This window comes from Eulemur rufifrons, chromosome 1 (assembly GCF_041146395.1).
Source record: "Eulemur rufifrons isolate Redbay chromosome 1, OSU_ERuf_1, whole genome shotgun sequence".
Lineage (NCBI taxonomy): Eukaryota > Metazoa > Chordata > Mammalia > Primates > Lemuridae > Eulemur > Eulemur rufifrons.
The window spans coordinates 67,752,778-67,776,886 of record NC_090983.1 but is presented as its reverse complement, the minus strand read 5'-3'; the positions used below and the strand labels follow the sequence as shown (position 1 = coordinate 67,776,886).

At 42.5% G+C, this 24,109-nt stretch overlaps 1 protein-coding gene and 1 pseudogene across 1 annotated transcript in view; one reads left to right on the top strand and one right to left on the bottom strand.

Annotated features, from left to right (window-relative positions):
* Window positions 1-302: 302 nt before the first annotated feature.
* The window catches only part of GPD2 (glycerol-3-phosphate dehydrogenase 2), a 134,319-nt gene continuing 110,512 nt past the window's right edge, over window positions 303-24,109 (top strand). Inside the window, exon 1 of the mRNA XM_069472462.1 lies at window positions 303-866. The gene's annotated coding sequence lies outside the window, so the exon portion shown is untranslated. The remainder of the gene's footprint in view (window positions 867-24,109) is intronic.
* LOC138387408 (ADP-ribosylation factor-like protein 2-binding protein pseudogene) lies at window positions 16,555-17,080 on the bottom strand (annotated as a pseudogene).

Sequence of the window (24,109 nt, the reverse complement as noted above, 5' to 3'; positions counted from 1 at the left end):
TTTAAAACATAAGAATTTCCAAACCCCACCTCCAGACTGATTCCCTGGCAGTGGGGATGGGAATCTGGCATTGATCATTACCTTCGTCCTCCAATTAAAATGTGTATCCAAGGGTGAGAAGCACTGTTCCACTGGATGTACTGTGGTTGGTTCCCTGAAGTTACTATGAATTTGGGAACTAATGAGTATACTCATAATTCTGGGTCCATTGTCGGAATTCGGCGGTATTTAAGGATATTAAATAAATGCCAACTGCTTTTAAAAAACACCCCTTCGATTTTTATTCAAACTTATTTGGCTGCCTTCCTTTGGAAGGCCTTTCCGACCATCCCCTGGGTATTTTCCAATACCACGGTAGAAATCTTATTAGTACAGCACCCAGAAGTCTTCAGAGGAAGTCCCTTAAATAAGTGGGGTCCATCTGAAGCCCGTCTGCGCAATCCTTGGGCCCCTTGGGCTCCCCTAGCCCTTGTAGTTCCAACAAGTGAGCTGGGCATGCTCAGTGGGCAGGGTCGGTTTTGAGAGGGTGCAAGTGGGAAGCCTGCTGCTCAGCCGCCGGGGCTCATCGCCTCCCCCCACCTGTACGAGGCTGGGCTGGAAGAGCCCGTGCTCAGCTTCCCGCACTCGGTGCTTGGACTTGGTCTTCCCTGCGGGTCCCCGCGCTGTCATTCAGGCGGGTGGCCAGGAGGCCTAGCGTGCCTCCTGGGCGCGCGCGGGGAGCAGGGGCGAGAGCTCTGGGCTCTGATCGCGGGGTCCCAGGGGTCCGCCCGCCTCCTAGACGCGTTTCTAGGCCCAGGGAAGCCTGCCTGCCAAGAAGCGCGGAGTAGGGGAAGCCAGATCCCGGGCGGGCGACGAGAAGTCCTCAGGTAAGCCAGTCCCGCCAGCGTGCAGGCGGCCGAGTGTCTCCCCTCTCCCAGGCAGATGGCCAGGGCGCGCGGGGGAGGGCACAGGAAATCGGACACCGCCACCGTCTTCCCCCGGCCTAGCCCAACCAAGGCTTTCGGGTCTGGAATCAGGCACGGCCAAGGCGCAAAGCAGAAACTGCAGCCTGGGGCGAGGGTCATCGCGTCCGCAGCGGCGCGGCCCCACCCGGCGGGACCCGTGTCCCCGTGTCCCCGTGTAGTCACGTTCATTGGGCAGCGGAGATTTCGCTGGCTCGTCGCCCGCAGGTTCGCAGCGCTTCCCCCCAACCCCGGCCCGGGTTCCCGGCTCCACTTCCGTGTTCCCCGGCTGGGCCGGGGGAGCCGGGGCCAAGGGATCCCGGCCGGGTGTGGCGCCGCGCAGCCAGGGTCAGCCCTTAGGAGGGAGGAGGCGCAGGAGGGGGAGGAGGAAGTCGCGGAGGAGGCGGGGGCGCGGCGTCGCGGGGCGCGTCGGGTTACTCCGGCCCAGCCTGCCCCGGTGACATACCCACGCGCCTCGCTGCGAGCACCAGGGCCGAGTCTCTGATTCTGGGGGAGGCAGACTCCGCCCTGGCTGGAGGAACTAGGTGCTCTTGCTTGCTGTCCCCTCGCGCTTGAGGATAAATCTCAGGTGTGTACTTCCTGGGAGACCCCTTCCCCAGTCCCCAGGCTTTTAGAGGGAGTGGTCCCTTTCTGACCTGGGCGAGTCTTCTGGGACTCCAGTGTTGCTGTAAGGTGGTGGCGGGAAACTGGGGAAAGATTTAGAATTTCTCTCCACCGACAGGTGGACTCGTTCTGATCTAGGGTTTATCTGTTTACATTGTTGAGGGGGTTAGGGTGTAATACATTTGTAATCCACTTAGGAAAGTGGCAGGACTTTCGGGCAAGGTTGGTATCTCATTGAAAGTTTATGCAAACTTTTAGCTTGGGAAACTGTCTAGTCTGATAAGAAGGACGGTTGCTCCCTTCTGAAAGGAGGGTGGGAACGATCTTGGAAGAAGGCTGAGGCTTTTTTGAGAAACTCAGTTGCTGGAGTGTGACCATCCTAGGAGGAAGTGGAAAGTGTACACTGATGAACTTAAAACAGCCTCTACGCCCCACTTAGTAACTTTTACGAGCAAAAATATGCAAAGAGTGTTTTGGCAGGAAGGTAGCTGGGTAAATGAAAGTGTATGTACCTCATAGCAGATGGTCTTTAGTCTGGCTTCCACCTTGTGTAGAGGAATATTAACTCCCAGAACAGCCATCCTTGAGTTCTAAAGTGATTTACAAACACAAATTCTCACTAAGTGTTATTGACATGGGCAATTCGAATCACAGCAAACATGATAAATATCGTAGGAGTCCGCTATAGAAATAGCTAGCAGCAAATTTAGTCAACTTACAGTTGTATAGAATAGCTGAGGGAAGGAAGTTGGTAAGTCACACTGAGTCTTCTTTGTTGCTTAAAACAAAACTTAGTATTTTGCGTTATGTTCCAAGTTTAAGAGATGTGAAGTTTCTTTTTGGAGTGTGGAGGATACTGGCAGCTGTCAGGCTGGGGCCAGGCGCTTCTTGGTAGCTACTGACCACTCTAGTCTCTGAGTCCTGCAGTTCTTGCTGGCCATCCATGACAGCTAGGTGCCATTGCCCAGGGGATACCATGTGCAGCCTGGGGAACCTTGTGATGTGGATTTCAATCCCCCTGTGTTTCTCATTTCTCACAGGGGCTTTATGTCAAGTTACAACACTCCCTTGATTTTTGCAAATCAGCTCTTCAAGTAATGTCGCAATATTTTTGTGAATAGTGGATTAAAAGATGGGATTTTTTGGGCTTGAGAATCAACATTGTTGTAACAGTCCATTCTGATAGCTCAGAGTCACTTTATGAAGAAATTCTAAGCAGCCTTAGAGTTTTGCTTTATTTTTCCCTCCTGATTTATTAAAAGATGCAGTGGCTTGGTTCAGTTATTGACAAGGAGGCCACAGTGTTACCAATTGTCAGTGGGTCTTACTCCCCCCTTTTGATTTTTGTAACTATTTAATTATATTGAAAAGATGCCATTATCATTGTACATTACTCATCTTGGCAATCTATTGTAACTTGAACAACTGTCCTGTTTGGTTATTTATTTGTTTTCTGCCGTTCACCATTAGAATATAAGTTCTAGGAGAGTAGGACTTGGTCTATTTCTCACACTTTCTTTCCTCCTCCTCCTCCTCCTCCTTCTTCCTTTTCTTTTCTTTTTTTTAAAGAGATAGAGTTTTGCTCTGTCACCTAGGCTGGTGTATAGTGATGTGGTCATAACTCACTACAGACTTGAACTCCTAGGCTCAGAGAGATCTTCCTGCCTCAGCCTCCCAGGTAGCTAGGACTACAGGCGTGCACCGCCATGCCTCGCTATTTTTTTTATTTTTTGTAGAGACAATCTCACTGTATTGCTCAGGCTGGTCTCACACTCCTGACCTCAAGTGGTCCTCCTGCCTCATCCTCCCAAAGTACTGGTATTACAGACATGAGCCCCCATGCCTGGCTTGTCTCACACGCTTTCAAATCTCTAATGCCTAGGGTGGTGACTAGCTTATAACAAGTGCTCAATAAATGTTTTCTCCATAAGTGACTGAACTAGCTGAGTGTACTGGAAGAGAAAAACAAAGACTTTGGCCCTAGTTAATCTGTTTAAACTCATGAAACCTCAATTGTCTCACTGGTAAAATGTGGATAATGACATATGACATGTGTACAATTGTGAATGATTGACCATCTAGGTAGTAGACTTCAAAGTATTAGCTTCCTTCTTTCTTATATGTTTTCTTCTTACATTCAAATAGAAAAATTTGGGCAAAGAATAGAGTTTTCTTGATCATTCAGCTCTTTCATGTTGTACGTGAATTATCCAGTCCTTTTTGCCTTTAATTTGGGGTGTGTGTGTCTGTGTGTGTGTGTGTGTGTGTGTGTGTGTTGGGGTGGAGGGATTGGGTGGGTGGGGAGAGGTGAATTAGTGGTGGCTATGGTCATTAGAGAGATGAAGCAATTTCCAGGTCATTATCCAATTTCTCCTTTATAATTTTTGAATGCAACAATGCTTCTGATTAGGTTTTCCAAAAGTTGATTCTTTCTACTTGTCTATACCTGGACTCACAGGGCTGTCCTGAATGCAGAAACAACACTTGAGAAAGAGCACTAGAAATCAAATTATGTGTAGCACTTGGATTCTTAAATGAAGTTTTCTGTAGTCCTGTGCAGCATTATATAGTAATAAGTACTAGATAAAGAAAAAGTATGGTTATCCTCTTTTGAGAAACTTAGAGTTTAACAAGGTAAAACATATAGATTTAAAACAAATGGAGACCAATATAAGATCTCACATAATCGTTTACCCAGTGGTAGGATGTTGGCTATAATTGATGTGGTAATGGAAGGGAGAGGTTAATATAGGCTCAACGAATTAACAGTTGGAGACAGCTTCCTGGTGAAGGGAATGTCACTTCAGTAACAGAGAGAATTTAAGTTTCCTGGAAATTACAGCAGAAGATCATCTGTGTTTCAAGAGTGTTTGCTATTTTGTACTTAATTGTATGAAAAAGCCAACACAATCATGTACTCTCAAAAATGATCTTTCTGTGGAAAATTATGAGAAATCTTCAATAAAATTATATATGTGCACGAAATAATACTTTTCACTCTGTCTCTAAAGTTTAAAGCCCAGAATTGGTGTTAGAAATTATAACTCTTTATTCTTGACACTTTTAACACACTTGCTTAAAAATATGTCAGATGGCCTGCCTGTTAGTCTTTCCAGTTGTGACAATGGAATGTATTTTTTATCTCAGTTGTCAGGGGAAAATTATTAGTCATCAGAGCTGTGACTCCCCACAATTAGCTAAATTCAGGATTATGGTTATGGGAGATAGGGAAGAACTGAATAGAGCTAAAGGAAGAAGATAAAGTAGGTTTTAATTGCTCATCAAAATACTTAGATAATTCCACCATGTCTTATCACCTTTGAGATAAGAAGAAAATTTGGAAGTGGTGTGTTAGGGGAAGAAGAAACTAACAAAGGCTGTGTTTTACATGACCTTGTTTTGGAATTGTTGACCTGATGGGTGAAAGAAATGTAAGAGAGAGATATATTCAAATTCAACTCCAACTGAGAAAGACAAGGGCCAATGTGGCTCCAAGCCAGGAAATCCCTAACAACTTTAGACTAGACCTCTTCCTGTAATATATGACCAGGGATTGATCTCCGGAACATTTAAGAAAAAGGAAGCAAAAGATGTTGATGGTTTGAATACCTGAGGATGTTTAGATAATGATTGTGGGTCAGAGTTTGTCCAGAATTTTAATTTGTATCTTGACATGAATATGAATGTGTTCTTTTAAATTTTTTTTTTTTTTTGCTTGTTTTCCAGGATTTCATCTTTTGTTAGAGGTTCTTACTAGTTCGTCTGGGCTGTGTATTTCTTCCTACGTCATACTTGTGCTTTTGTTTCCCATTTTTCAGTTGAAAATTTTATGTTGGTTCTTTTAAAATCAGATTTCTGATTTATGCAGCAAAAACATGGTTTCTGATTTTTTAGGTTAAGCTTTGGTTCTATTAGTTTACAAAATTAGTGGGGAAAAATTAGTTAATAGATGTCTCCCTCTCCACTAAAAATTTATTGTGACATATTGTGATATATAATAATAAGAAATATATTCATCTCTAGTTCCTGAGCCAAGAACTTCTAAGACCCTTAGAATCTCTGGAGTGATGACTGTCTTTTTGTATACTAATGAGATAACAGGTGACTCTTGGTGGGCCCCTAGTTAGCTTCAGGATGGGAATGGGGGCTGGTTGCCTGAGGAACCAACTATGTGTGTGATTAGAGGCTTGGAACTTTCAGCCTCACCCTAGACCTCTGGGGAGAGGGGAGGGGCTGGAAATTTAGTCAATCACCTGGGGCCAATGATTTAATCGATCATGCGTACGTAATGGAGCCTTCATTAAAACTAAATTATGGAGTTTGGAAAGCTTCTCAGTTAGGGAACACAGAGAGGGGCTGGAAGGGTGGCATGCTCAGAGAGGGCATGGAAGCTCTGTGCCCATTCTCCCCTACCTTGCGCTATGTACCTCTTCCTGTGGCTGTTCATTTGTGTCCTTTGTTATATCTTTTGTAATAAACTGGTAAACGTTAAGTAAAGTGTTTTCCTGAGTTCTGTAAGCTGTTATAGCAAATTATCCAATCCGAGGAGGAGGTTTCGGAACCCCCAATTTGTAGCCAAATCCAATTGAAGTATGGATTGTCTGGGACCCACTATTTTCAACTGGTATATGAAGTGGGGGGCAGTTTTGTGGGACTGAGCCCTTAACCTGTGGGGTTTGCACTAGCTTTGGACAGTTAGTGTTAGAATTGAATTGAATTATAAGACATTCATTTGATGTCCCCAGATAATTAGAGAATTGGTTGATGTGGAAACCCCACACATTTGGTGTCAGAAGTGTTGTGAGTAGAGGAACGTTTCTTCTTTACATATATATTAACAACACTTTTAGACATTATTTGGGGACATCTTTTAATTATTCAGGCAAAATAAAATAATTAATTCTGTACTGTATTTTTTTTTAAATCAGTGAGATATTGTCAAAGTGTGGGTACTTTTAGAACAATGGTTGCTTAATTTAGATTTTTTAAGCCTTATATTTTTCAAATAGTGATATGTCCTTTGTGGAATCTCATAATTGATTGTATACATATATCTTTCTATAAAAAGTTTTACTATAGAGGGAAAACCAAACCCCACAAACTATAAGAGAGACTATTTTCTGAAAATGAGATTTATATTATAGAAGCTGCTACTGTCAAATGAAATGGCCTCTGAGATTGGCTTGGTGACAATGAGTGACATGTGCAAAATGCTGTGCTACTTACCTTATATCCTCTGGTGACCACTAAGGCAAGGGAGAAACTTCAGGTAATTATGCATATATGAGGAACAAAAGTTTATGTTCAAGGTAAACATATTAGGAACATTTTGATCAGGATTTCATGTCTTTTTTTTTTTTTTTTTTTTTTTTTCTTTTTTTGAGACAGAGTCTCACTCTGTTCCCCTGAGTAGAGTGCGTTGGCATCAGCCCAGCTCACAGCAACCTCAAAATCCTGGGCTTAAGCAATCTTTCTGCCTCAGCCTCCCGAGTAGATGGGACTACAGGCATGCGCCACCATGCCCAGCTAATTTTTTCTATATATATACTTTTAGTTGGCCAGATAATTTCTTTCTATTTTTAGTTGAGACAGAGTCTTGATCTTGCTCAGACTAGTCTCGAACTCCTGACCTCAAGCGAGCCTCCTGCCTCAGCCTCCCAGAGTGCTAGGATTACAGGTGTGAGCCACTGCATCTGGCCTAATGCCATTTTTATTTCAAGAAAACATCGTAAGCTTCTAAACATACTTCAAAAGTGATAAAAATAATACCGTTCAGAGTACTAGGTTTCAAAAGTCATTTTCCTTTTATTTAAACTGAATAAAGAAAGGATGTTTTGTTTCATTGTGGTAATGCCAAAACTGCTTTGATCATGTCACGTTTTGCTCCACCCTTCCTCACTGTGCTCTACTGGATAAAGTTCCAAATATTTGTCTTGGAGTTAATGGACTTCTCCAGTCTTGCCCCAGATAAGTATGGTTCTGCCCTTGTTCTGCCCTTATCCTCTCGGTGATCCAGCCAAATTGGACTAACTGGAAATTCCCTAAATCTGTTTTATCCCTACTGCTGCCCCTATGCTAAGGCTCTTCCTTCTACTTCACCGTTTTGAAATCCTGCCAATCTTTGGAGCCTTGACCACTGGCTGCCAGTTTCATGAGGTTTTACTTCATAGCTTCTGTCAGAAGTGTCTTAGACATTTACTAAACCCTTCAACTACTCTTTCTATGCCACTCACAAGTTCCTTGTAGACTCCTAGGCATTGTGGTTATTTGAAAACTTGCATATGACCCCGTGGAAGGTCACACAGAACAAGGGCTGGATCTTCCATAGTTTTATAGCCCTCACATGCCTAATCCAAGTGCCTTCCTCATGGATGACACCAGTCAATAGTTTTGCTTGAATGATTACCTCTTAATTGGGTCATCCCTTAATTATCCAAGAAATAAGTGATAAGAATGGGTTGGCTGTGATTGATTGGACAGCAGATCACACATGGGCAGTTGGATTTCAGCTAGTCAATTCAGCTGGATACTTTAAGCTTTATCTTTTTTAGACCTCTCTTTTCTCCCTACACATGTAGCAGTTTTAATATTTTAAGGATATTTAGGACAGAGAAAGGAAATTACTACAGGTGGACTGACATTATGAAAGGAATCCCTGCAGCAAATCAGTGCAGAATCTCCCAATGAGGAGGTCACTTGATGTCCAGTGAGGGCTCAGCACCTCCTAGGGCTCCCTTCTCTTTGCTAATTTCATCTTCTCCCCCACCTACCCACCTAATCCAATCTCTTAAGAAGGAATCTGGAAAATTAATTTATAATAAGATAATTGATAAAAATTACCCTGTCACCCTTATCAAAGGTCTCTGGATTCTAAGGCAACAAAACCTTGGGGACCATTTATGTTGGCTAGGTCTAAGGAGACTTTGGGGAGCAGTATTTACTTCTGAGCATCCCTGAAGTCACGTCATAGTCACTTAAGCGTGGTGTCGGTTAGTCTCTGCAACTTTCACTTTTCTCCTCTGTGAAGTGGGCTGCATGAATTTAAAGTCCATAAAAAGCACGAAGTGTTTTATTACTCTTGTCCTGCCTAAGAGGAAGCCAGTCTTGGCTGATGGGTTCTGTTCACCTCTGGGCTCTGGTTTAACTTTTCCTCTTACTTCTTGGAGTTCTGGGTTTTCTCTCTGCCTCTCCAGGTGTTGCATTCACATCCAGAGGACGCCACATTCCTCGTATCCCCCTCCAGGATTATGGTCATAGAATCCATCATAATAAGTATATTTTCACTTTTTTCTTTCATTATGTTTGCTTTGTCCCATCCCTGCTCACCGTTAAGTAGCTGGTATACTTACTAGAGTCACAGAATTTTAAAATAGAAAGGAGCTTAGAGATTTAACCCAACCCTATCTTTTTTATATTAATAATAAATAATAATGATAAGTATTTATTGAGCAACTGCCATTTTCTAGGCAGTGTGCTGAGCACTTTGTGTATAATATTTCATGTATCAAGTGAGCCCTGTCATATCAGTGAGCAGAGGCCCAGAAGTTAAGTGACTCACTCAAAGCCACATATGTAGTTATTTTCTGGTGTGGCAGGAATTCCTTTGAAAACTGTAAAGAAATAATAAAATCAAGAGATACTTCTACTCCCATTTATGGTAATATATTTCCTGATTTTTGCTACTTTGGATTCCTCCGTGCAACTCACTGAACTTGGTCTTTTAAGACTTACATTTCCTAATACTTTACCCTGTGGTTCAAAAGTTTCCACCAGTGGTGGCCACTCAGTTGAACACATATCTCAGCATGCCTGTTTAAAACAATATTCCTTGTGATTTGACTTCCAGGACCTCATGACTTCGTTAAAATTTTCTTAGTCTTTATGTATGTAGAAACAACCTGCAACTTGGTATCAGTCTGCTTTGGTACTGGAAAAATGAAAACAATCATGCAGATTGGGGGTACATACAAATTTACGTTTTCCAGCTTTAGCCATGAGGCAGGTCTTTTACTTGTTTCTAGATAGCACTTTTTCCCATTTCTTGCCATGGTTTTTCCAAACCTTCAGCGTTTTCTTTGAGTTTTTTTTTTTTTTTTTTTTTTTCTAATCTCACCTGTACATTTCTTTATCAGAAGATGATTGGTAGTGGTTAGGGCAGACTAAACTGTTAGAAGAAAGACCTGAAAATAGGTAAAAGCTCAAACACACGGTTGGTGGATGATGATTCAGGCACTCTGGATTCTTCCATTTGGTGATTCAGCCATCCCATAGGGCTTTGTTTTCAATTACATCCAGCTAATGGAAAGTGAAAGGGAAGAAGCATATCCACTTTCTAAACACTTAAGTCTTTTTTTTTTTTTTTTTTAACAGACAGGGTCTCTCTCTGTCTCCTGGGCTATAGTGCAGTGGCATGATCACAACTCACTGCAACCTCAAACTCCCTGGCTCAGGCAAACCTCCTGCCTTAGCCTCCCAAGTAACTAGGACTACAGGTGCCTGCCACCAAGCCCAGCTAATTTTTAAATGCTTAGCTTGACATGAATGTATCAATTTCACTCATACACTGCTGGCTAGAAGTCTCTAGTGTAGTGACACTTATCTGCAAGGGAGATTGGCAAATGTAGTGTAGCTGGGAGACCAGGAAGAAGAGAATACAGGTTTTTGGTAAACAGTTGGCTGTCCCCTTCACTGTGTCCTTACATCCTATTACACTGAGAAAACAGAGATATCGTACTTAATATTTTGCTCTCCTTTCCATATTTTCCCTATGTCTGAATCCATCAACTCCCTCATTAACCCCCAACTAGAAGTGGTTATCCAAAGTTAATGATTTCCCCAATACTCTGGATCCCCCATCCATTCAGATACTTTATTGTATAAAATTTCTCCATGTTCACCTACATTTCAAATATTTACAAGAATGCTCAAGAATCTCCCATCACAAAATAAACAAGACTAATAATGAAAACTGTTCCTTCATCCTGTACACCCCTCCAGCTACATGCTCACTTTCTCCTTTCCTTCAAGCTATACCTCCTCAGAGTACATTTTATATGTTATTTTTCTGCTTCTTCACCTTGCATTCACTCCAGAACTGTTGGAAAGCTGGCTTCACCCTTAGATGAATCTGTTCTCGTTACTATTATTGGTGTCCCCCTGACTAGCAGATCAATGGGATTTTATTACTTAAAATTTCTGTGATTCTGTAGTCATTCCCTCCTTTGTGAAACTGGATTTACATTAGGTTACTATGACACTTAGTTTTCTCTTGGACTACTCCTTATGGACCTCTCTGAAGGTTCTTTCTTTTGATATTGGAATTCCCAGGGTGTGTCCTTAGTTCACTGTTTTCTTTATGTTGATGTTCATTGCACCATGTTTATCAATATCCCCTAATTCAGTAAATCCCAAATCAATGTCCCCAACCAGACCTCTTCTCTGAGCTCAGACATTTCCACTTGGATGTGCCACATTTGGGACAGGACTTGTCATGTCTTCCTCCTTCTCCTCCATGCTGTTTCTTTTCTCGTTGAAGAGCACCACCGTCTTTTCTTTCACCACCCACATCATCTGTTCATTCATTAGGTCTGTCAATCACCTAATATATGCCAGGAAGTTTTATGCAAATTAAGATTATAATTGTATACAAAACAGATACAGTTTCTGCTCTTGTGGAGCTTACATTCTAGTGAGAGGGGAGCAATAGTGATTAAATAAAGAAGAGACATAAGATGATGGGAGCTATATGATTATTTTGGATTTGAATGGTTTGGGAAGGCTTCTCGGAGGAGTTGCCATTTGAGCTGAGTCCTGAATGACCAGAAGGAGCTTGACAGGCAAAGATGAAGAGCAGAGCATTTCAGGTAGGGGAGACAGCTGGTGCCAAAACCCTAATAGTAACCCTGATGAATTTGACAGCAGAAGGCAAATAAACCTGGAACTGAGTGGCTGAGCATGAGGGGTGTCTGTATTAGGGTCGTGTGGCTGCTGTAACAAATTATCACAATCTTGGTGGCGTAAAACCACATTTGTTTTCTTATTGTTTAGGAATCCAGAAATCTGAAGTCAGTTTTCTTGTGCCAAAATCAAGGTGTTGGCAGACCACACTCCCTCTGAGGCTCTAGGAGAGAATCTGTTCCTTACCTTTTTTAGCTCAGGGTGGCTTCTGGTATTCCTGGCTTGTGGCTGCATCACTGCCATCTCTGCGTGTATGGTCACATTGTCTCCTCGTCTGTATATGCCAAATCTCACTCTGCCTCCTTCTTATAAGGATATGAAGTGATTGCATTTAGGGACCACCCTGGTAATTCAGAATAATCCTTTTATTTCAAGATCCTTAATTTAATCACATTTGCAACTCTTTCTTTCTTTCTTTCTTTTTTTTTTTTTGCGATATCAGATAACACTCACAGGTTCTAGGGATTATGTTGAGGATACCTTTTGGGCACCATTATTCAACCTACCACAGTGTCCAAGAGAAGCTTTAAAAAATAGCAAGGACCAGATTCTGGTAGGGCTTTATAACCTAAGGTAGGATGTTTAGATTTCCTTTCAAGGAGATAGACGCTGTTAGAGGATTATTGCAGGTATGGGACATGATGCTCTTTTGCTGTAAAACAGTGTCAATTTTTTTTTCATTATACTCATCCAAGAAGAAAAATTTAACTAAAATTAATTAATTAAAAACTTAATTTGTCCTTAGCAAGAGAGTATTGTATACTAAGAAGTAAGATTTTGTTGGGTAGAGTTGAGTTTTGGAGGGCCATAAACAATTGTAATATATAATATTTTTTTAGCTGCCAAGAACCAATTGTGGGTGATATTGCTGTCAAAGACTGGTCTGGATGTTAAAACCAGACATAAATTTGGGAAGTAGGGGAAGAAAGATTAGAAGAAGGACTCCAGTTAAGTCCAGTTAAGGGTCTATTTTAGTTGCCCAACTGTGAAATTATAGTTCTATGGACAACCATTGTATTAAAGATGAAAAGTAGATAGATTTAGGGTATGTTTTTGAGATAGAGTTAGTTGAATGAACTTACTGACAGATTAACTATCTAGAGGGAGGAAAGAAGAATCAAAAAAAAGCTTACATTTTTTACTTGACCAGGTGGGCCATTCATTAGGGGAGCATTAGGAAAGAAGCAGGCTTGAGGGAAGATAGAAGGTGTTCTGTTTTAGGGCCAGGTACAGTGGCTCATGCCTGTAATCCTAGCACTTCAGGAGGCCGAGGCAGGAGGATCACTTGAGCCCCGGAGTTCAAGACCAGCCTGAGCAACATAGCAATACACTGTTTCCCCAAAAAACAGAAAAATTAGCCAGGCATGATGATGCATGCTTATAGTCCCAGTTACTTGGATGGCTGAGGCAGGAGGATCATTTGAGTCCAGGAGTTTGAGGTTGCAATGAGTTATGGTAACAATGACATCATTGCATTCTAGCCCAGGCAACAGAGTAAGGCCCTGTCTCAAAAAAAAAAAAAAAGAAAAGTCTGGTGAAAGTGTTCTAGTGTTCTCTTTTGGCTTTTAAGTTTGAGGTGCTTACTAGACATTTCTTTGGAAATGTCAGACAATTGGATGAATGGAGTTTGGAGATTCTGAGGATACAGAGTTAGGGATTATTTTCATGTGGGTTGTATTTGATACTGGATGAAGTTACCTATAGAGAATGTATATAGAGAGAAGCCAGCCATTAGAACAGCTGTTATATAGAAGAAAAGTTACCAGTGAAGGGAGGAAACCAGGAGAACATGGTACCTCTGAAAGTAAGAGTTCAAAATGTTTTAAAAAGGAGATGGTTCTACTATGCCAATATAGAGATTGCATTTAGTGAAATGAGGCTGTTTGTGATTTTGACACTTTGACTTATAGTTGTAGGACAGAGGCTGGGGCAGAAGCTTATTGGATTGAACTGTGGAAATGGAGACAGTACTTACAGACAACTCTTCCAAGAAGTTTTGTTGTGAAGGGAGGCAGGGAAGTGGAATAATTCTTGGAAGAAGATATTGGTCAGGGGAGGGTTTGTTAGAACCAGAGGATAATACAGTGAATTTCTTTGCTGACAGAATGATTAAGTAGAGGAAAGAAGCTAAGGAAGGCAAGAGAAAGTGATGGATAATTTTAGGAGTAAAATTCGTGAAAGAGCCAGGAAGAGATGAGATCTAGGGCACAAATGGAGAGAAGGGTTGGTCTTTACTAGAAATAGGGACGTTTTATTTGTAGTAAAAGAAAGGACTGCAGAGAGAGAATGAGTACGGAGGCTGACAGGTCATGGTTTGGGTGGTGGGAAGATGGAGCTCTTACCTGATTGCTTCTACTTTCCTAGTGAAATGTGATGATGTTGGGGTGAGAATGAATGAAGCAGGTTTAGGAAGAGAGATTTGAAATGACTATTTTGGAAACATCCTGGGGAAACATATAATAATAGGATTGCTGGTCCATGTGGATTGTCCATTAGAGATTTGAAGCCATGAATCTAAATTGAGGCCAGTTGTGGTTATGCGTTTTTCTGTAGACGGTTTCTTTAGCTCATTGGGTGGAGGTGTGGATAGCTGGGCTTAACCAGTTTGGGGATTTACCAGGGAAGAAAGAAGAAGGAAGAGAGGAGCAAAGGAGTTAAGAGTGCTTGCAAGGGAAAGATTACAATGCTGGACCTTTACCCTAAGCTAGGCAGAAAGAGAAGCGACTGAGAGTGAAACAAATAATAGGGTCAGTGTATTGGAGGGCCAGATAATGCCACGACATCAGAATGGAAGTACCACAGTAGAACAGATGATCTGGAAATAGAGAAGGTGGAGTTTACCTGTGGGGTGCTTGAAGCTGAAGTCTTAAGAGTTGCTATTAACACAAATAATCATGATGCCCAAGTCAGGGGTTATGATAATGAGAGTGGGTGGCTGAGGTAGGGTTGAAGAACAGATCATCAGAGATGAGGTGGTTGAAGAATTGGAGCCTCCGTGTAGATGTAGAAGACAGCAAGAATGAAGACAGAGATGAGCGCAGAAAGGGAAACAGCCAGGTGCTGAGGTTATCAGTGGTGAGGGGAAAACAACAGAGCATGTGTACATGACAGCAAGAAGAGCTAATGGGTAGTAAAGTCTAATGGCATGAACTTCAAAATGGGTGAGAGTTTTGAAAGAGGATAGAGAAGAAATTGGAAGGTGAACTGGAGAGACACTTCATCCATCTCCAGGCTGGGGGATTTTGAGGATATGAACAGGGTTGTTATTCAAAGTATTTAACTACTCAGCTGAAATGGGAACCTACAGGCGCAGGCCTTCATAGCAGCAGGGTGCTGGGGGGCTTTTGTGAAGCTACGCATTAACTCTTTAATCTCTTCGTCATAAGAAGTCCCAGGAAAGATGTTAGTTATCACCTGGTTCAGAGATGTTTTGGTATTTTAGCAACTGGTACAGCCATCCTTATTTATTCTGGCTAGAAGTAGACTTAAATGTGAGAATAGAAACAACCTCTCCTTGAAGGGATAGTGGGAGAACAGTGCTTTAGGGTTAGACTGGTGAAAGGAACATTCAGAGAAGAGAATATAATGCGGTTTGCTGGAGACAGGTTTTGAAAGCCAGAGGGCACAATGGGAGGGAAGGAGGGAGGTCTGGGAAGGTGAGAAAGGGGGCAAATTGGGTTCTGGTGATGACTGAGGTGAAGAGGATTGTGGAGCATGCTGGGGTTAGTCCTGGTGATGTCTGGGGGGAAATGGTTTGCGGACTGTGTGGCAGCTCCTGTTGACTTAGTGGCCAAGAGTGAGCATAAGCCTTCTCAAGAGTGTCTGCAGCCCAGGTCATCTCCCGATGGCCAGCTGGAGCATAAAGGACTACTTGCGGGACTGCTCTTAGGTGGCCAGTAGCGTGAGGTACTCTTGGGGCCTCTTCTCGGGCAGGATGGTGATGTAACCCTTGGGGGAGGGGCCCTCTGTTTGGCAGAAGCTAAGGCTGCTGCTTGGGGGGGGGGCAGTCTTCCCTCCAGAATGGCTTTGGACTCTGTGCTCGTCCCTCTGTTGCCACTGTCATTGTCTTAGTATGGACACTCAGGGGTTTATGTCCAGTTTCCTGATTTCCCTGGAAACAGTCTTCTGATTTTCCTGCTCCCAGACTTACATCCTTTTAGCTTATCTCCCAACACTTCAGGGAATGAGGAACGAGGAAATGTTTTTTCTTATTTTTTATTCTTTTTCTTTTTTTTAAGAGATGGGGTCTTCCTTTGTCTCCCGGGCTGAGTGCAGTGGCATCATCATAGCTCACTGCAACCTTTAATGTCTGGGCTCAGACGATCCTCCTGCCTCAGCCTCCCTGGTGGGCAGCTGGGACTACAGGTGTTCGCCACCACATCTGGCTAATTTTTTTATATTTTGTAGAGATGGGGGTCTCACTACTTTGCCAGTCGGGTCCCAAACTCCTAGCCTCGAGTCATCCTCCTGCCTCGGCCTCCCAAAGTGCTAGGATTACAGGTGTGAGCCACCACATGCTGGCCTGGGAATTTTTTTTTCTTCTCCTGGTACAAAAATATTTAATAAGCAATACAACAGTACAGAAAAATACATAGTTTGTAGCTCAGCCTATAAAATCAGAATATCCAGTGAAAAGTCAGTACAGATTCTTATTTTTACTTTAAAAAAAAAATCAGGCCAGGGGTCGGCGCTGTGGTTCACATATGCTGGGGAAAAGGACCCCCCCCCCAGGTGGAATGCCTGACTTGGGCTTGTTCCGGAAGAGTCTGACTCAGAAGCGCCTGAGCAAAGGATCTGTTTGGAGGAGGAGGGAGTACTAAGTTTAATGAATACAAGAAGTTGTTTCCGGAGAACCAGGTCCAGGAGAGTTAAGGTCATTTTGTTTTTAACCCATCAATACTTTACGTGAATGCAGGAGGGAGTCAGTCTTTCCAAGATGTATTCTTCTGTCATCATTAGCTGAGCCTATTGGCCTCTTGGGCCAGTGACATCCAGAACGACCCCATCCCTTGGCTGCAGGTAGGACCTAGTGTCACAGATTGTTCTGGGAAGTTGGCATAGAAGATGACTTGCACAAGGAAGTCACCACTAAGCCACTGCTTAAGTCCAGTTCCTGGCCTTTTTCTGCTCTGTAGTCCAGAGCATTTTTCTTTAGAAGCCAGAAGATCTGGAAATGTGAGCAGCCTGTGGAATGGCCACCAGGCACTTCGTCCTTATGGTGCTGTAACCTCGTGCAAGCCACCATGTTAAATCCAGGAATCTGCCCCAGCCGCTGTTCTTCCATAGACTTTTCCACCAAAAAAAATATCCATTAAAAATAGGTGTGAAGGTGCCTTTTTTCTGTTCCTTGTCTTCAAATTCCTGATAGTACTTGTCCATGAAATTTCTCTGTAATAAGTGGAACTCATCATCCATGATGATGTCCTCTAAATAGCCAACCACAGCACCAAAATCTGCATCAGAGGCGGAGAGGACAGTGCGAAGCTCTCATCCTCTAAGGCGGCCACTGTGGCCGGTGCCGCTGCTTCCGCTCTGCTCTTTGGGGCCCCAACCCACATCGAGGGCTCCCCGGGAGGAGACCTCACCACCCTGGCCCGCTCACTGCCCAGCCGGGCCAGTGTCTGTGCTCAAGGCCTGGCCGCGAATGGTTTTTAAAATTCAAATGTGCTTCTGTCTAATCCTATCAGGAATGTTGTGAGGATTAATTTAACATGTATAAATGGACTAGCAGCACAGTCCTCATAACACAGTATGTAGCCAAAAAAATATGCTTACAGGCCTTCATTGGCAGTCCTTTGCCTACTGGGCAAAGTCCAGGTTCCTTTGAAAGGTGAAAAGATCTCCAGCCATTTACCCCGGCTTGCCCGGTGAGTCTCGGCACCTCCTCTCTCATGCCTACCCATGCCACCTGTGCTCTAGTGAGACCACACCCCTCTGTTCTTGAAAATGCTGTGTTCACTGATACCATCATGTGTTTGCTCATAGTCACGCTGGGCGTAGGGAACCTGCAACATTAAGGTAAAATACTGCCTTCTCTGCAAACCTGCCCTTGCTGGTGTTTCTTACTTCCTACCTTCTTTTTCTTTCAGGGGCAGTTACTCCCTTAGCACCTTGTCCAAACCTTATGTGTATTGTTTCAGGGTCCTCTTCTCTAAGCTATTAGTTTCTTAAAGGCAGAAACCACAAGTTACCCATGGTCAGTGTTTGTTGAATAAATGCAAATTCAGTGCATATTTGTGTTACATATTGTTTTTCTTTTGAGAAATCTAAATTATATTTTCTTTTTTTTTAATAGTGGAGGAGAATGTTCTGATGAAGTAGAGGATGAGTGCAGAAAAATATTGGTGTCCATGCAGTTAGGATGGGAGGCAGACTTAATCCTGTATTTTTTAATTTTTTTTTTTTTTTGAGACAGGGTCTCGTTCTGTCACCTGGGGTAGAGTGCTGTGTCGTCAGCCTAGCTCACAGCAACCCCAAACTCCTGGGATCGAGAGATACTCCTGCCTCAGCCTCCCGAGTAGCTGGGATTACAGGCACGTGCCACCATGCCCAGCTACTGAGTGACTTTTATTACTTGAGTTATCCAGTGATTTTGCTCACCACCGTCATTGTTTGATGAATTTGTAATCATTAACGTTTTCAGTGATATGCCCCCCCAAAAATACAGACATCAAACAAATGTGGTTTTCTGGTGTGTTGAAGTGTAATTAATTGGACATTTTCCAGTGTCCACTTACAATTTGCAGGATTGGCATGTGGAATCTTCTGGAACCTTGGTTAAAAGTCCAATTCCTTTAGGTCTCTTCAAATATTGGTTTCCTTGATCCTGTTCAAACTATCTGATTAATTATACATGGCAAAGAATCGAGATAATGTAAATCAGCAGCAGTATGAATCTAATGAGAGTGGGAAGGGCACAGCGAAATGAGGGGGCAGGAATGAGTCACTCTTTAGTGCAGACGGATAGGGAATGATGGGAAGGAGAGGGCCGCATGGGCTGCGGGTGGTGGAGGAGTCTGGCAGTGAAGTGGACTGTGTGGCATGGATAAAGGTGGTTTGGGGCACGTGGCAGACTCCTGTCTGTGGTTGGCATGCCCTGCATGAGTGACAGGCAAGACTCATTTTGGCACTTGCGATGGGGTCACTAACCCCTTGGTCCCCACTTCTTGCTATAAGGTTAACCAAAGACACAGTGTATATTTTTACATCCTGAGACCAGGGTATCATCCCAAGAGGGACATATTCTTGAGAAATAGCTTGATTTCTTTAAAAAAAAAAAATACTGACTCATAGAGTTGACTGTTTCAATGGCTTTTTGGCTTTATATTAGCATTTTTTCTAAGGTAGATGATGTCCAGAGTTTGTGATAGAGCCGGAAAGCAACTCCCTACTGTCTCTGAACTAAAAATAAAACTGGGAAGTACTGTTCTGAAAAGAGGACGAAAAACCACTCTTGTGGGTCAAAGTTGTCCCAGTGACTTGGGTTAACTCAGGCCACAAACCTTTGATCAGGCTTTTTATAGGGAGTATTTTGCTTCTGCCAACAGACTACTAGAGATAGAGGCATAAACACTGTGCTCTGTGTGGTTAGAGCCCGACCTGCAGTGCAAGTCTGCTTGCCTCCCTCTGACCTCTGTAATAGGTAGCTGGTGACCTGGAGCTAGAGCTGCATTAATTGTTGGGCTTTATAGGAATTTATTTTTGATAGAAAACTCCAAAATAACAGTATCCATTCTATTTGAGATGATGTTTATTTTGGGGAAGATGCTAGAGAAGTGCTGGAAGAGGACTGCCTATGTTTTTTCAGGGAAATGATGAGATTTATTTCCCCACCCTGTGAGTCTTAAGTACACTTGGTTGGTCAGAGAAAAGTGCTAGTTAGGCCACAGCAGGGTTGTGGCCCTGAGTAGATTGGCTGCTTTTGTTCTCTCCTCCAACTGTGGTCTTCTATGTTATTCCAGTTGTACGTGCAAATATGGGTGATGTGTGAAGAGTTCAGAGCTCACTGTAGGTACTCAGTAATGCCACGTGTGTTAGCAATGGGAGTTGTCGATAGCAGATGTATTTTTATACTTACTTAGATTATCTCAATTCTCAATATAACTTGTGACATAGATGAGATTTTACAGACGAGGACACTAAAGCTCATAGTCACACAGCTAGTAAGTGGCTACATTGGAGTTTAATCGAGGCCTCTCTGTGTCTGAAGACCCCTACACTGGCTGCTTTCTGCAGTCAATGTTCTACTGATGGGTCAGTGGTGTCATAGGAATATGCCAAGGACAGCACCCTGCGACTAGCAGGATCATGGCTGTCTGTCCCTAGGGAAGTAGCTGTGTTCCTTCAGGCAAGCACTGAATTGTCATAGGGTGGGGAGAGAGAGAGAGAATGTTGGTCCCCATTTTAGGATAGTCTGTCCTTTCTCTGTTTATCTGTGGACTTCCTTTAGGGCCTGGCACAGTGGAGGGGCCTCCTGGGTGTGTTGTTGACTGAAGACAGTCTATGCTTATGGAGTTGAACTTCGGGTCTACCCAGTTCCAGGAAGTTTGATCAGCTTTGCAATCACTGGTGTGATTTGTTCTTGGGATTTCCGATGTTATGTTAAACTTTAAATCCCTGAGAGGGTGTAATGTCCAATAACTAAAGATGTAGGACTAGTTTCGGTGCAGTTTAATTCAGACTTAAATAGTTATTGTGTTCGAGGCTCCAGACAAATTCATTCCAGTTATGGCAGAGACTGTTCTTCAGAACGAGGTAGATAATTTTGTGACATTTTCCAGTTCTTGTTCCAAGATTCCTAATAAATTGTAAAGGCAAACTATCCTTTTCCTTTTTCTATAAGGGTCTTTCACTCTAGTTCATTAAAGATGAAAAAAAGTTGTGTAACAGGAAAATCACTCAAGTAATGGTCAGATGATATGGGATTTAGTCAAATGTCAGCTATCCATCTGCACAGTGCTCTTTAGAGTTCTTAATTTTTTTTCACTTTTCCTTTCTCTGATGTGCACAAACACACACACTTTTTTATTATAAAGATAATACATGCTCATTTTATTTTTTATTCACCACTGTACAAATGAGGATACATGCTCATGTTAGAAATCTAGAAGATGCTGCACACAAGGAAGAAAATAAAAATGACTTACAATCCTACCATCCAAAGATGAGATTATTAATATTTTGGATACATCCTTCTAGTCTTCACTGCTGTGTATATGTGTGTGTATGCACATGCTTTACAACAGAAATACATACATATTCACATACACACACAGATACTGTTTTATCTACTTTTGTTCTCTTCATAATTAATTTTTTATTTGTTTATTTCCCCATCTCCATCCAAAGTGCAATTAACTCAGAAACAATGAACTCTTAAGCAATAAAGAAATTCTAGACTGTCTAACTTATTTAAGGCTGTCCATTTATTTCTAGACCTTCTTTTACTTTTTTATAATTATTATCGGCATGAAAATGTTGCTTTTCCAAGTCCGAGTGGGGTAAGGGGATGTTGATGGCAGTCGCTTGGCATGGTGAGTGATCTCCCACCCCAGTTTAGATGGGAAAAATGGCAGGGGCCCAGGACTGCCAGAGACCAGGGTTATGGGGTCCAGCAGCACCATGCAAAAGGGAACGTACAGACCATCTCAATTTTTTATGTGAGGACACCAAAGTCCAGGGAAGTCCGGTGGCTTTGTTCAAGCTGAGGTTGTCATAGGGTGTGGTGACATCTCAGGTTGCTGACTCCCCATTCTGTGATCTGTGCAGAGATCCGAAAAGCAAACCATGTTGCTGGCAGCTGCCAAACTAATGACTGAGGGAGTAGGCACAAGTGCACTGGGTGAGGTCAGGCCTGAAGGTCACTGCATTGATCTTGGGACCTGGAGTTTTGACAGGAGTCCTATTAGAAATGCCACTTAGTCACTTGTCTCCTGACTGTGACATGGTAGGAGCATAGCCAAACTGTTGGCTAAATTTTTTGGATTAACTTTGAGTTTTTTTCCTTAACATTATCTCAATTTTGTCTTAAACATTATCTCCAAATTATCTCAACATTTATGGTTGAAGAGAGGCTGTTGAGTATAAACTGCTAATGGACTCTGCTGATTTCCATCAGCTATGTGATTTGACTGACAACAGTGCGATCCTAGCCCACTGGGGTCTGCTGAATTGCGTCTGCTCAGCCGGAGCGTTTCTTGAGCTGGAATTGAAATGCATGGCCCTTTAGTTTCCAGTGTGATACCAACACTCAGGCAATTGACTTTTGCTCTTCAGTCTCCAACGGGGGGAAAATTATGAAATAAAATGGGGATAGGCTAGGCATCCTCAAGATTCAAGCCCATAAATATAAATAACTCTAATTAATCATATGCAGTCTCTTTTGCCTATTAAATCTATACTCAACTGGGTCAGTAAGTTTCACACAGCTCTTAGCTTCCCAGCCTGTGGCTGGTGGGAATGCTCTGTGTGCCTTGGCCTTTGGGATGTGACTTAGGGTCCTTTTGCAGTGTGGGTCCAAAATCAGTTCAAGTTATAATGAGTTGTAGGGGGAGAAAGGTCACCGGCAAACAACCCCAGCCCAAGGGGAATAGAAATATAAAAAAGACTTCTGCTCTTGGCACTGAAGAGGCCCTTTCAGTAGATACTCTGTGTTCTTTGTTAAGAGCTAAACTGAATGGAGGGGGGGGGGGGCAGTCATTCAAGTATATAAGTTCAGTACATATTTATATCCAGGATTATCCCTGAAGCATTTGTTTTCCTACCATGGAATCCTGTTTTTGATTGTGGTTGGCATTTTTGCCTGTTTTCTCATGTCATTTGTTAACTCTTTCCCCCTCTCCACATTATGTCCTTTATTTATACTTTTGTGTACTCATGATGAATGTGGCTAATGTTGTTCTTCCTAGAGAAGAAACAACTACTTTTATTCTTGTTAACCTAAAAGGCATCCTCCGCACTGCGGCCGGGGTATTTCTTTCTTTCTGAAACATAAATTCCATCGTGTCATTGTACTAAAACTCTCCATTGACTTTTTGCCTCTATCCTGTCAGAATCAAGACTTTGCTAGGAGGAGGTCATGTGTGACTTGGCACCTGTCTGGCTCTCTGACCTTGTCTGGAACACGCTGCCCACGTCATTGAGTCTGCTGCAGCCACAGTGGCCGTTCAGTTCTTGAAGAGGCCATGTTTATGCATGCTACCTGTCTTTGCACACCTGTCCCCTCGGCGTGGAAGGCCCTTCGCTCAGATCCCTGTGTGGGTGGGTGGCTCTTCCTCCTCAATTACATTTTTGCCAAATCGCCTCCATGAAGATTTTATCTAAAGTAGAGTCCTTCTACCCCTAGTTACTCTCTAACTTACTATTCCATCATATTCTTTCATAGCACTTGTCACTTTCAAAATATTCAATTTTTAGATTTGTTTACATGGTTGGTTTTTTTTTTTTTTTTGTCTCTCTCAATCCGTGAGAGCAGAGGAATTCTCAGCCCCTGGAAGAATGCTGGGGACCTAGCGGGCATTCAGCCAATGCCAAGGGAACGCGTGTTGCGTGAACCAAGGCTCCTCCTTCGGTCTGCTTTACTTGGGAAGGTCCTTGAGTGATATTTTCCCGAGTATTTAAGGGCACTCTTGCTTTGATTATTTTCTAAGAGGGTACAAATTTTTATCATCCCCCGCTAATGGTAAGTGTGTTTTTGTTTTTTGGGTTTCTTTTTTCTTCCTATTTCACAGGTGAAGGTAAGTTTGTTTTTTATAAGCCAGTTCCCAACCAGGAATTTTGAAGGTTTTTTAAGGAGTGGCAGATAGATTTTCTTTAAATCTAAGCACAGAAAAATGTTCTAATTGTTTCTAGAGCAGACGCAGCTAGCATTGCCACATTTTTTCAAGATAATGTGGGTCTGTTCAGATGAGGCAGAATTAAAATAAAAATTTTCTTTTTCTAAGGCCTGGACTGTGTGTGTGTGTATCTGATTCGAAATTCTTAATCTTCCTAAGAGCCATGGGTTGTTTATTTTATCTACAGCGTGTATAGCAAAATCCAGAAGTTATCTGGTAAGCTCCATGGACCTAGAACACAGGAAGGAAGGGGGAAAAAGGCCTCTGAATAGTTAGAGCCAGAATGTTGAAAATCCAAATGTTAAACTGCTAATAATAGCTCCTTTTGCTTCAGAGCTGTTTATTTGTATTTGAAACACAGTTTCATCTAAGTTGGCTCTCATTTTTCTATCCACAGTGGTAACAAATTATAAGTGAGTTGGAGAGCTCAAAGATCAACAGGGAAAATCAGCATTAGCCTGATAGTTTGGAAGAATAGAGGGAAACTTTATAAAGCAGATAGAGGAAGAATTCACAGGGGAGCGGTCTGTGACTTGGGGCCACATAGTATAGGGGCTAATAATATTCTCCCTCCTATTCCTGAGGACAGCACCCTATCATAGCCTGTGCCTATGGATGGCTCTAAATCATCGATAATTGAATTCATGGTTAATATTCTTTATTTAAGAAGACAAAGTGTGATTTGCATTTTTGAAATGTGGTTATTTTAATCCAAAAGAGATTAGCACCTTTTTTTTTTTTTTTTTTTTAAAC